The sequence below is a fragment of the Hylobates moloch genome, unplaced genomic scaffold (genome assembly GCF_009828535.3).
Source record: "Hylobates moloch isolate HMO894 unplaced genomic scaffold, HMol_V3 SCAFFOLD_594, whole genome shotgun sequence".
NCBI classification, from domain to species: domain Eukaryota; kingdom Metazoa; phylum Chordata; class Mammalia; order Primates; family Hylobatidae; genus Hylobates; species Hylobates moloch.
The window spans coordinates 1,137-15,129 of NW_026652869.1; the positions used below are offsets into that span (position 1 = coordinate 1,137).

The following is a 13,993-nucleotide window of genomic DNA, read 5'->3' on the forward strand; positions in this document are numbered from 1 at the left end:
ATTACAGACACAAGCCACAGCCGCCGGCTCTATTTAAGAACATCTTAGTTCCAAGTTTTGGCAATGATGGATAAAGCTGCTATAAACATAGGTGTGCAGGTTTTTGTGTGGACATACATTTTCAACTCATTTGGGTAGACACCAAGAGGCATGAGTTCTGATCACATGGAAAGAGTATGTTTAGTTTTAGAAGAAGCTGCTTGTCTTTCCTTGGGCTCCACTACAAAATACACAGACTTTGTGGTTTCAACAGCACAAATGCATTTCTTACAGTTCTCAGTGAGGCGCGGGGGCTGACGCCTGTAATCCCAGCACTTGGGGAGGCCAATCCCTTGAGTTTACGAGTGCCGGGACGTACCCAAACCGTTCCCCTCGCCAAAGCTAAACTTGAAAAGGCACCCAGAGTCACGCAAGACGTATGGCTGACAGAACGAGGCGCCTTGCGGAACTCCCTGTCTGGTCCGCCAGGCGCAAACCAAACACACGCAACCACCCAACAGCGCCCACCTTACACCTCTCTCGTTGAGCCACGAACCAAGAAAACCACTCAGACTGCGTTCTCTCCCTCTTACTCTCCCAGCCGGAGAGAAGAACGGTCATCAATGGCTGACGGCAGTTGCACCCGAGCAACGCCAGAAGCCGGCTTCACGCTCAGAAGAGAACGCTACATCTCCTCCTTGTGGCTTTCGGTGCTCTACACGTTCAGAGAAACTTCTCTAGTAACATACTATAGAAATGATCCCTGAAAGTATAGTCTTAACGTCTGCCCCGCAGCCTCTGCTGGGGCTACACCGGCCGCAAACTTTTCACCGATGGCGAGATACTTTCGCTATTTCCGATGCCATTAGGAAACAAATAGGAAAGTAGTTTGGCAATAACGTCTTTTCCAATATTATCACGTGACAAATTTTAACGTTTTAGGTGGAAACGTAATTTTAAAAATTGTTTTAAGACGTTTAAAAAACAGGCATGCTTAATTAGCATAATACTGAATGACAGCCACTCACAACCTGAATTTTTAAAGCGGGAAGTGTTTGCTCCTGGGGTGGTGCGCCCGCCTGTAATCCGGGAATCCCAGCGTTTTGCGAGCCCACGCCCAGGCCCAGGAGGGAGGATCCTTTGTTCTATGAGTTCGACGCCAGCCTAGGCGATAGAGCGGAATCCCGTCTCTACCAAGGCGGGGCAAAAATCAACAATGAGCTGGGCGTGATGGCACCGTCTGTAGTCCCGGCTACTCGGGAGGCTGAAGCGGGATGATCGTTTGAGTCAGGGAAGGTGGCTGAGTTCAGAGCTGCAGTGAGCTTTGATCAATCACCCCACTGCACCCCAGCCTGGGAGACAGCGAGATCTTGACTCTTAACAACAATTGTTTTTAGGGGGGGATGGTATAAAATAGATACAAAATTTACCATTTTCACCATTTTTCACACGTACAATTCAGTGGCATTAAGTACATTCATGTAGCCATTGGCGTGTAACCATCACCATTATTTATCTCCAGAACTTTTTCGACATCCCCAACTGAAACTCTCTACCCGTAACACAAACTTCCCTTTCCTCCCTCCGCCCAGACGCTTTTAAGCACCATTCTACTTTCTGTCTCTATGAATTTGATTCTCGTAGGTACCTCTGTAAGTGGAAACACGCAATATTGTCCTGTTGTATCTGGCTTATTTCACTTAGAATGACGTTCTCAAGGTTCATTCATGTTGTAACATGTTGCAGAATTTCACTCCTTTTTCAGGCTGGAGTGCAATGATGCATGACGCGACAGCTCACTGCAGCCTTGACCTCCAGGGCTCAGGTGATCCTCCCACGTCAGCCTCCTGAGTAGCTGGGATTATAGAGGCACGCGCCATCACGCTCGGCTAATTTTTTGTATTTTTTTGTAGGGAGGGGGTTTCACCACATTGCCCAGGATGGTCTTGACCTCCTGGGCTGAAGGGATCCACCCGCCTCGGCCTCTCAAAGGCGTGGGACTACAGGCGTGAGCCACCACGCCCAGCGGTTTTCTTAATTACATTTTCGAATTGTTCCTTGCTAGCGTATAAAAACACAACTGGACCGGGCACGGTGGCTCACGCCGGTCATCCTAGCACTTTGGGAGGCCGAGGCGCGTGGATCACCGGGTCAGGAGATCGAGACCATCCTGGCCAACATGGTGAAACCTCATCTCTACTAAAAATACAAACACTGGCCGGGCGTGGTGGCGCTCGCCTGTAATCCCAGCTACTGGGGAGGCTGAGGCAGGAGAATTGCTTGAACCCGGCAGGCAGAGGCTGCAGTGAGCCGAGATCGCGCCATTGCACTCCAGCCCGGGCGACAAGAGCATGCCTCCTCAAAAAAACAAACAAGAAACCACACAACTGGTTTCTGTGAGTTGATCTTGTGTCCTGAAACTTTGCTGAATTTGCTTATTAGCTCTAGTAATTATTGTGTGTGTATTCTTTGGGATTTTCTGTATTCAAAGCGATGGTTTTGTTTCTTATTTCTCAATTTGGTGCCTCTTAGTGCTTTTTCTTACCTAAAGGCTCTGGCTACAACTTCTAGCAAAATGTTGACTAGGCCGGGCGCGGTGGCTCACACCTGTAATTCCAGCATTTTGGGAGGCCGAGGCAGGCAGATAACAAGGTCAGGAGATCAAGAGCATCCTGGCCAACATGGTGAAACCCTGTCTCTACTAAAAATACAAATATTAGCCAGGCGTGGCAGTGTGCACGTGTAGTCCCAGCTACTGGGGAGGCTGAGGCAGGAGAATTGCTTGAACCCGGGAGGTAGAGGCTGCAGTGAGCCAAGATCACGCCACTGCATTCCAGCCTGGGCGACAGAGCAAGACTCCTTCTCGAAACCAAACCAAACCAAACCAAACCAAACCAAACCAAACCAAACCAAACCAAACCAAACCAAACCAAACCAAACCAAACCAAACCAAACCAAAAAAAAACATTGAGTAGCAGTGGTAAAGGTGAACCTCTGTGTCTTGTTCCTGATCTTAGGGGGAAAGCTTTTAGTCTTTCACCATTAAGTATGATGGTAACTGTGGTTTTTTTCACAAATACCTTTTATAATGTTGAGGCAAATCCCCTCGTTTCATAGTCTTCTCTACGTTTTCATGATGAAACGTTAGAATTTCTTAGATGCTTTTCCTGTGTCAGCTGGAATGACTGTCTTTTTCCCTTTGTTCTACTAATGCGGTATATTACGTTAATGGATTTTCTTATGTTGAACCACCCCCTGCATTCCTGGGATGAATCCCTCCCATCCCCTCAGCGGCAGCACGTGATTAAAGCCTTCTTCCTTGGCAATAATCGTTGTTTCAGTGATTGGCTTTTTCTGTGAGGTGAGCAGCGGGCCCTAGATGGAACCCCTGGTGTTTTAGTAACACCCGGATGGCCAGTAGCCTCCAGACGCTGGAGGAGTCAAGGAAGGATCCCCCTTCGAGGCTTCAACAGTTTGATTCCTGATTTTGAGCCTTCATAACTGCGAGAGAATAATTTCTGTTTTGACAGAGTTTCACTTCATCACCCAGGCTGGAGCACAGTGGCACAGTCTGGGCTCACTGCAACCTCTGCCTCCTGAGTTCAAGTGAGTCACGTGCCTCAGCCTCCTGAGTAGCTGGGATTACAGGCATGCGCCACCACGCCTGGCTAATATTTGTATTTTTAGTAGAGACGGGGTTTCGCCATGTTGGGCAGGCTGGTCTTGAACTCCTGACCTCAAGTGATCTGCCTGCCTTGGTCTCCCAAAGTTCTGGGATTATAGGTACAAGCCACCATGCCCGGCCTACATTTCTGTTTTTTTTTTTTTTGAGATGGAGTTTCACTCTTGTTGCCCAGGCTGGAATGCAGCTCTTGGTGTCTACCCAAATGAGTTGAAAACGTATGTCCACACAAGCCTGCACACACATATGTTTATAGCAGCTTTACCCATAATTGCCAAAACTTGGAACTGAAATGTTCCTAAATAGAGCCAGGGGCGGTGGCTTGTGACTGTAATCCCTGCTACTTGGGCAGCTGAGGCAGGCAGTCACTTGAGATCAGGGGTTTAGGAGCTGCCTGGGCAACAGAGGGAGACCCCTGTCTCTAAAATAATAACATAAAATAAAATAAATAAAATAAAATAAAATAAAGTAAAATAAAATAAGATAAAATACATGTCTTCACTTTGAGAGGCCGAGGCAGGTGGGTCTCCTGAGATCAGGAGCTCAAGACCAGCCTGGCCAACGTGGCGAAACCCCATCTCTACCAAAAATACAAAAATTAGGCTGGGCGCAGTGGCTCACGCCTGTTAAACCCAGCACTTTGGGAGGCTGAGGCGGGCAGATCACGAGGTCAGGAGATCGAGATCATCCTGGCTAACATGGCGAACCGCCGCCTCTACTAAAAAAAAAAAAAAACAAAAAAAAAACAAAAAATTAGCTGTGCGTGGTGGCGGGCGCCTGTAGTCCCAGCTACTCGGGAGGCTGAGGCAGGAGAACAGTGTGAACCTGGGAGGCGGAGATTGCAGAGAGCCGAGATCGCGCCACTGCACTCCAGCCTGGGCGACAGAGCGAAACTCCATCTCAAAAAAAAGAAAGAAAAGAAAAGAAAACAACAACAACAACAAAAATTAGCTGAGTGTGGTGGCACACGCCTGTAATCACAGCTACTCGGGAGGCTGAGGTAGGAGAATCGCTTGAACCTGGGAGGCGGAGGTTGCAGTGAGCTGAGGTCGCCCCACTGCACTGCAGCCTGGGAGACAGAGTGAGACTCCATCTCAAAAAAAAAAAAAAAGTCCTACACAGGTGAATGGATAAATAAAACGTGGTACATCCAGAGAATTAGATATTATTCAGTGCTAAAAACAAATGAGCTATCGAGCCATGAAAAAACATTCAAGAACCTTAACTGCATATTCCTAAGAAAAAGAAGCCAATGTTAAAAGGCCATATACTGTATGATTCCATACACATGACATTCTGGAAAAGCAAAACTATGGAGACAGTAAAAGGCTCAGTGGTTGGCAGGGGTTGGGGGAGGGAGGGATGAACAGGCGGAGCACAGGGGACTTTCAGGGCCACAAAACTACTCTGTATGACATGACAATGGTGGATACGGCATTACACATTTGTCCAAACCCACAGAATGTACAACACCAGGAATGAGCTGTAATGTGAACTATGGACCTTATTTAATAATTCCATATGCATATTGGTACATCAGTTGTAACAGAAGTATCACGCTATAATGCAAAATGTTACTAACAGGGAAATGAGTGTAGGGGTCTGAGAGAGAGGATGTATGGGGATTCTGTTCTTTGTGCTCAATTCTTCCGTAAACCTATAACTGCTCCTCCCAGAAAAGTCTACTAATTAATTATTATTATTATTATTATTTTAAGACAGAGTCTTGCTCTGTGTCCCAGCTGGAGTGCAGTGGCGCAACCTTGTCTCACTGAATCAAGAGATTCTCCTGCCTCAGCCTCCCAAGTAGCTGGGATTACAGACATGCATCACCATGCCTGGCTAATTTTTGTATTTTTAGTAGAGATGGGGTTTCACCGTGTTGGCCAGGTTGGTCTTGAACTCCTGATTTCAGGTGATCTGTCCACCTCGGCCTCCCAAAGTGCTGGGATTACAGGCATGAGCCACTGTGCCTGCCCTCTACTAATTAATTTTTTAAAACACACAGGCGTACATACGTAATGACAAGTCACTGGCTGTACACACGCAAACAGAATAGCATGGATTATGATCCCAGTCTTAAACAAATCTTTTTTTTTTTTTTAATACTTTAGGTTTTAGGGTACATGTGCACAATGTGCAGGTTTGTTACATATGTATCCATGTGCCATGTTGTTTTGCTGCACCCATTAACTCCTCATTTAGCATTAGGTATATCTCCTAATGCTGTCCCTCCCCCCTCTTAAACAAATCTTACCTGTCAGCTGGACGCGATGGTTCACGCCTATGGTCCCAGCACTTTGGGAGGCCAAGTTAGGAGGATCTCTCGTGCTCAGTAGTTCAAGACCAGCTTGGGCAACATGGTGAAACCCCGTCTGTACAAAAAATACCAAACAATTAGCCAGGCATGGTGGCACGCCATCTGTAGTCCCAGCTACTTGGGAGGCTGAGGTGGGAAAATGGCTTGAGCCCAGGAGGTGGAGGTTGCAGTGAGCCAAGATCATACCACTGCCCCCCAGCCTGGATAACAAAGCCAGACCCTGTCTCAAAAAAACAAAAAACTTGCCTGTCCATCTATTCGTTAATCTTATATAGATCGATTGAGGCTGTGTGGAGAGAATCCTATGATGATATTCATGAAATATAGAACCCCACAGATAGGGGGAGATTTATTGCTTTTTTTCTGTGTATTTTCTAAGTGGCTTGGATTTTTTCTGCTGTGCATGTTTATAAAACAAGTACTTAATTTTTTTTTAATTTAATGAAGTAGTGTGACATTTCTTGCACATTTGAGTTTGTGAGCAAATATTCATAAATTTATATATGGATGTATGAGTTTGTTGTGAGAAAAAGACCACAAATCCATGTACGAAAACCCAAAAACCCAATGTGGTTATTGATGAGGGGTAGGATAATAGATAGTTTGTTTGTTTGTTTGTTTGTTTGTTCGTTTGTTTGTTTATTTTTTCAGAGATAAGAGTCTTGCTGTGTCACCCAGGCTGGAGTGCAGTGGCATGATCACTGCTCACTGCAGCCTCAAACTCCTGGGCTCAAGTCATCCTCCCACCTCAGCCTCCCAAGTAGCTGAGACCAGAGGTGCTCGACACCATATCTGACTTCTTTATTTACTTACTTATTTATTTATTGTGGAGACAGGATTTCACTATGTTGCCCAGGCTGGTCTTGATCTCCTGGCTTCAAGTAATCCCTTCCACTTCAGCATCCCGAAGCGCTGGAATTACAGGTGTGAGCCACCATGTCTGGCCCCTGAATTTTTTGTAAAGTGCATTTTATCATATTCTTTTTCCTCTTCCCCCTCCTCTTCCACTCCCCCTCCTCCTTTTCCTTCTATTTCATTTTCTAATCATGACTTATTAAAAGGTCCCAGCCCCTGTGGGAGGTCCACAGTTCCCCAACCAAACGGGAAAAATAGGCTCACAAACCTAGTTTGTGAATGAATACCTTATATTCACATTATTTAATGCTTACAGTAACCCATTTTACTGGTGGCAGGATTAAGAGCCTTAACCTAGGAACGGAGGAGCCCGGGTTCGAACCCACATCTGGGGCGCTGGGAGTGTGGCTCCTCCCAGGGCGGCCGGGTTTCCTAGTCGCATCTCAAGGCAGCCCCAACGGGCAGCGCCCCATCCTATGGCCGCCTGTGCCCTCTTGCGGCGGCTTCCGGAACTACAGGTCGCCTTCCGGTCCCAGAAGTGAATGAGGGGTCCCCCGGGGGCTGTGCTAAGGACGGCCTGTGGCAGGGCCACTCCACACCCCTCAGCGTCCAGGCCACACAGACACAGAACGCAAGAGAGAGACTGACCCACCCACACACCGGTACCCACAGACGCAGAGACCGAGGCAGAAATGACGGGATTGCCGCAGACCGGCCAGGAGCAGGGACAGACAGCGGCTCCGCAGACTCTGGTGGGACTGGGCTGAGGCCATGCTCGTGTTTTCACCACATCCTCTCTCAACTATAACTACCTAATAAAACTTAAAATTGTCCTATAAATAGATGGCGGGGGCGCGTGTTTGTTTGTTTGTTTGTTTGTTTGTTTGTTTGTTGAGATAGGGTCTCGCTGTATCCCCAGGCTGGAGTGCAGTGGCGCAATCTCGGCTCATTGCAACCTCCCCCTCCTGGGCTCAAGCAATCCTCCCACTTCAGCCTCCCGAGTAGCTGGGACTACAGGCTCGTGCCACCACTCCCAGCTAATTGGTGTATTTTTTGCAGAGACGAGGTCTTGCTATGTTGCCGAGGCTGGTCTTAAACTTCTGGGCTCAAGCCATCCTCCTGCCTCAGCCTCCCCAAATTCCCGGGATTACAGGCGTGAGCCACCACACCTGGTCAATACATGTACTCAGAGGGGGACTTTATCTATTGCTACTCTTAAGTGGAAAATTTGTGTCACTTTCATAGGCAATAACAATGAAAGTGAACAGGATAAAAACAAAACAATGTTATTAAATGGTGTTGGATGCTTCCGCACAGAGGCTGTGCAGGATGAGTGCTCTGCTCAGAAACGAGTTTTAGCAAAGTGTGAGGACAGTTTTGCAAACATGTTTCATATTCCAACTCAGTAGACACAATTTTTCACAAAGTAACATTCTTCCTTTTCTGATATTTTCTACTGTGTGTTATTCCATCTATTTCGTTTTATCTTTTAAAGCACTCGAAGGTGGGTAGAGGCAAGAAGTATAAAAACAGGTGGGGGTCGAGGCTGAGTGGCGGTAGTGAGGGCTCATACCTTCCACTTTTGTGCATGTTCAGATTTAATTCGCAAATTAAAAAGAAGTTTTTTGTTTGTTTGTTTGTTTGTTTGTTTTTTCTTTTTTTGAGATGGAGTTTCGCTCTGTCGCCCAGGCTGGAGTGCAGTGGCGCAGTCTTGGGTCACTGCAAACTCCGCCTCCCGGGTTCACGCCATTCTCCTGCCTCAGCCTCCCGAATAGCTGGGACTACAGGCGCCCGCGACCACACCCAGCTAATTTTTTGCGTTTTTAGTAGAGACGGGGTTTCACTGTGTTAGCCAGGATGGTCTTGATCTCCTGACCTCGTGATCCGCCCGCCTCGGCCTCCCAAAGTGCTGGGATTACAGGCGTGAGCCACCGCACCCGGCCTTAAAAAGAAGTTTAAAAAAAACTAGTTTGGATTCAGTATACTAACTTTATAGCTCACTAAGCGGTCACACCCCATAATTGGAAAAACTGTGTGCAAAATACGTAAAGCCCTAACACTGTGCAGAGATTTTACCTGGGCATAATCAGCAGATTGAAAGTGAATGAAGAAGGAAATTGCCCTCCCACTGTAGTTGATTATCTACTGAGGTGGCCACCAAGAACTCCTCCCCGCCCTGTGCACTCCGCCACCCCCACATCCAGAGGTGAAGCCTATTTCCCCTCCCCTTGCATCTGGCCTGGCCTTGTGGCTGTTTTCACCCCTAGAATGCACCCCCACTAGAATGCACCAGAAGCAATGTTCTGGGACTTCCAAGTTAAGACCTCAAGAGGACTAGCAGCTTCTGATTGTTATCATTTGGGATGCTCCTTCTGGCAATGAGCCACCACTTTGTGAGGAAGCCCAAGAAGCAACACAGAAAGACCCATGCTCTCGTGTTTTCACCACACCCTCTCTCAACTATAACTACCTAATAAAACTTAAAAAAACACTGAGGCCCTGGGCTAACAGCTCCAGCTAAGCTTCTAGCCGGCAGCCAGCAGCAACTGCCAGCCACATACTTCCTATCCATGCCTATGGCTTCACACCTCGAAAACCCACAGGATGACCGGGCGCGGTGGCTCACGCCTGTAATCCCAGCACTTTGGGAGGCCGAGGCGGGCGGATCACGAGGTCAGAAGATCGAGACTATCCTGGCTAACACGGCGAAACCCCATCTCTGCTAAAAATGCAAAAAAATTGGCCGGGCGTGATGGCGGGCGCCTGTAGTCCCAGCTACTCGGGAGGCTGAGGCAGAAAAATAGCGTGAACCCGGGAGGTAGAGCTTTCAGTGAACCGAGATGAGGCCACTGCACTCCAGCCTGGGCGAAACAGCGAGACTCTGTCTCAAAACAAACAAACAAACAAACAAACAAAAACAGGATTCCCAGTTAAAATTGATTTTTGAAAAAATAGTGAAAAATTATTATCACTATTATTTTTATTTTTTATTTTTTTGAGACGGAGTCTGGCTCTGTCGCCCTGGCTGGAGTGCAGTGGCATGATCTTGGCTCACTGCTACCTCCGCCTCCCGGGTTCAAGCGAGTCTCCTGCCTGAGCCTCCCAGGTAGCTGGGACTACAGGCAAGCACCACCACTCCTGGCTAATTTTTATATTTTTAGTAGAGACGGGGTTGCGCCATATTGGCCAGGCTGGTCTCGAACCCCTGACCTTGTGATCTGCCCACCTCGGCCTCCCAAAGTGCTAGGATTACAGGTGTGAGCCACTGCGCCCGGCCTGAAAAATTATTTAGTATAAGTATGCCCCAAACAACATGGGACATTCTCATACCAAAAAAAAAATCAGTCATTGTTTTCTAATTTAACTGGGAGTCCTGTATTTTTATTTGATAAATTCAACAACCCTGCGGACTTTCTCTGGCTTCAAGAGAACGCTCAGCCCGGGCGAAGGGCAAAGGAACAATGAGGACAAGTGCCACCCTCTCCAGCCCTTGTTGGGACACTTCCGAGCTGTGCTCGCCCAGGAGCACTGAGCCTCTGCTGCCTGCAGCGGTGACCTGCTCCTTCTCGGCTTTCACCCCTTGATCTCACTTCCCCACACGCCTGCTGGTGCCTCCTAGGGTTACCTCCCAAAGAAACTCCCAGTACCGAAATTCTTGTCTCAGGGTCTTTTTTTTGAGACGGAGTCTCGTCCTGTCGCCCAGGCTGCAGTGTAGTGGTGCAATCTTGACTCACTGCAACCTCCACCTCCTGGCTTCAAGCGATTCTCCTGCCTCAGCCTCCCGAGTAGCTGGGAATACAGGCGTGTGCCACCACGCCTGGCTAATTTTTTGTATTTTTTAGTAGAAACAGGGTTTCACTATGTTGGCCAGGACGGTCTCGATCTCCTGACCTCATGATCCACCCGCTTCGGCCTCCCAAAGTGCTGGGATTACAGGTGTGAGCCACCGCACCCGGCCTATTTTAGAACTCAAACCAAGACAAGAAGAGCTGGGTAAACGCTAACTTTAATGATGGCCATTATTCCAATTATTCACTCGCATTTCCTCTTACTGTAGAGGAAAATAAACAGGAATGTAATAATCACAGCTAACATTAACTAAGCCCCTACTGGATATGATACATGTTCCAGGTGTACTAACTCACTTCTCACCAACAACCGTCTGAAATATCTTTAAGTCCATTTTCCACACGGGGAAACAAAGGCAGAGAGAGCCTAAGCAACTTAACATCTCATTGCCAGCAAGCAACAGCAGCAGAATTCACACCTAGAAAGTGGGGCTTAATAAAATGTAAAATTGTTCTATAAATAGATAAAGTGTTATTAAAAAGAAAAACAGAATGAATTTTGAAATGTCAATTATTTATTTATTTATTTATTTATTTATTTATTTATTTGAGATGGAGTCTCGCTTTGTCGCCCAGGCTGGAGTGCAGTGGCGCGATCTCGGCTCACTGCAAGCTCTGCCTCCCGGATTCACGCCATACTCCTGCCTCAGCCTCCCGAGTAGCTGGGACTACAGGAGCCCGCCACCACGCCCGGCTAATTTTTTTGTATTTTTAGTAGAGACGGGGTTTCACCGTGTTAACCGGGATGGTCTCGATCTCCTGACCTTGTGATCGGCCCGCCTCAGCCTCCCAAAGTGCTGGGATTACAGGCGTGAGCCACCGCAAGCCGCCTATTCATTTTATTTAATTAATTAATTAATTTATTTATTTATTTATTTATTTATTTTGAGACGGAGTCTTGCTCTGTCCGCCAGGCTGGAGTGCAGTGGCGCGATCTCGGCTCACTGCAAGCTCCGCGGCCCGGGTTCACGCCATTCTCCTGCCTCAGCCTCCCGAGTAGCTGGAACTACAGGCGCCCACCAACACGCCCGGCTAATTTTTTTGTATTTTTAGTAGAGACGGGGTTTCACCGTGTTAGCCGGGATGGTCTCGATCTCCTGACCTCGTGATCCGCCTGCCTCGGCCTCCCAAAGTGCTGGGATTACAGGCTTGAGCCACCGCGCCCGGCCTCATTTTATTTTTAAGACAGGGTGTCCCTCTGTTACCCAGGCTGGCGTGCAGTGGTACAATCATGGCTCCCTTCAACCTCGAACTCCTGGGCTCAAGTGATCCTCTCACCTCAGCCTCCTGAGTAGCAGGTGGGCAACACTCAGGGCCCACGTGTTCACATTAGGCCACAGTGCCTCTCCAACCCCCAGAATGAAATCCAAGCCCCTTGGCCTGGTCCTCAAGTCTTTCTCTGACCTGGTCATCCCTGCCACCTGCCCTCTCTTCTCCAGCTACCTTGAATCACTTGAAGAATCTCCATGCCTCACACCTTTCATTGCTGTTCTTTTTGCCTTGAACACCCTTCCTCCTCGTCATTCCCACTTTTCAAGTCTCACATCAGCGTGCACTGCCTCCTCCAGGAAGCCTCTCAGCACTCACCCCAGAGTCTGTCAGGCTCCTCTAGGTTCCCACGGCCTCCCAGCTGTCCCCTACTTGATCACAAGCACAAGCTCTGGAAGAGTTGATACAGGAGCAGGTGGCTGAGTGAGAGGCACCATGAGGAGTGGGCGGCTGAGTGAGAGGCACCGTCCTGCCCCACGGTTAGCTCAAAAATCGATAAACCAGCACCCAGTGGGCACCTACTGTGTGCAAGGCACTGTTCTCAGTGCTGGGGCTACCCATGGAAGTAGACAGACAAAAATCCCCACACTAACAGGCCGACTTTCTCCTGGGCAGGCAGACGATAAACACAGTAAGTAGGATGGAGAGCTGGGAGGTGGCCCAAGGAGAGCACACGAGGGAGGATGCTGGGCGTTTGTGTCATTTGCATGGCTACGACAGCGTGCTGCGAGGGCACCGATGTTCCCACCTCCCCATGAGGCCTCCCCTAGCATCCTCCAATACAGACTGGCCCCTCCAGCTTCACTTCTTCTTTTTTTTTTTTTTTTTTGAGATGAAGACTTGCTCTGTCGCCCAGGCTGGAGTGCAGTGGCCCGATCTCAACTGACTGCAACCTCTGCCTCTCGGGTTCAAGCCATTCTCCTGCCTCAGCCTTCCAAGTAGCTGGGACTACGGGCGCCCACCACCATGCCCGGCTACTTTTTGTATTTTTAGTAGAGACGGGGTTTCACCATGTTGGCCTGGCTGGTCTCCAACTCCTGACCTCAGGTGATCCGCCCGCCTCAGCCTCCCAAAGTGCTGGGAAGACAGACGTGAGCCACCACGCCCGGCTTTTTTTTTTTTTTTTTTTTTTTTTAAGACTGAGTTTCGCTCTTGTTGCCTAGGCTGGAGCGCAATGGCATGATCTCAGTTCACTGCAACCTCTGCCTCCCAGGTGCAAGTGCTTCTCCTGCCTCAGCCTCCCGAGTAGCTGGGATTGCAGGCATGCACCACCATACCTGACTCATTTTTTATTTTTGGTAGAGAGGGGGTTTCTCAATGTTGGTCAGGCTGGGCTCAAACTCCTGACCTCCGGTGATCCGCCCGCCTCGACCTCCCAAAGTGCTGGGATTACAGGCGTGAGCCACCGCGCCCGGTCTGGCTTCACTTCTTTAAGCAGTCACCCTGTGCTAGACAACTGACATTCCGCGTTGTGTTTATTGTTTATTGCCTGTCCCCTCTGTGTCAGCTTCCTGAGGCAGTGACTTTGCTCATCCTTGTCCCTGCTGTATCGCCGGTGCCCAACTCAGTATCTAGCACACGGTAAGTACTCAGGGAAGAGTTGTGGAGGATACATTTTGCGGAGGGGGAAAATGAATCTCAGGGAAGGAAGATGATTTGCTCGAGGCCACATGAAAATTAGAAGGCAGGACAGGGATTTGAGCAGGATCTGTGGCTCCGAGACCGAGGCTCCTCTCCGGGTGACTCTTCCCGGGATTCTGGCCTCATTTGGACCTCCAGGGCCCCCCGACCTGAGCCTGGGGCAGAGCTGGGACCCAGGCGGGCGAGGCTGAGCGGCTAGCTGAGAGTCGCCAGCAGAGGGCGCTGTCTACGCGTGTCCGGGCGCAAGGAGGCCCCAGTAGGGCTGAGCCCGGGTAGAAAGAGGGAGCGGCGGGTTGTGGGGTGGTGGGGCAGTGGGGCGACAGGATGGGGAAGAGACTAAGGCGGGGCGCGGAGGGGGGCTGTGGGAACCTGCAGGAGAACTTTACTAGCTGGATCAAG

General features: G+C 49.0%; 1 non-coding gene across 1 annotated transcript; it reads right to left on the reverse strand.

Moving 5' to 3' along the window:
- Positions 1-542: 542 nt before the first annotated feature.
- Positions 543-758, reverse strand: LOC116464396 (small nucleolar RNA U3). The gene has a single exon (XR_004246908.1). It is a non-coding gene; the product is annotated as a small nucleolar RNA U3 (small nucleolar RNA).
- Between the last annotated feature and the right edge of the window lie 13,235 nt (positions 759-13,993).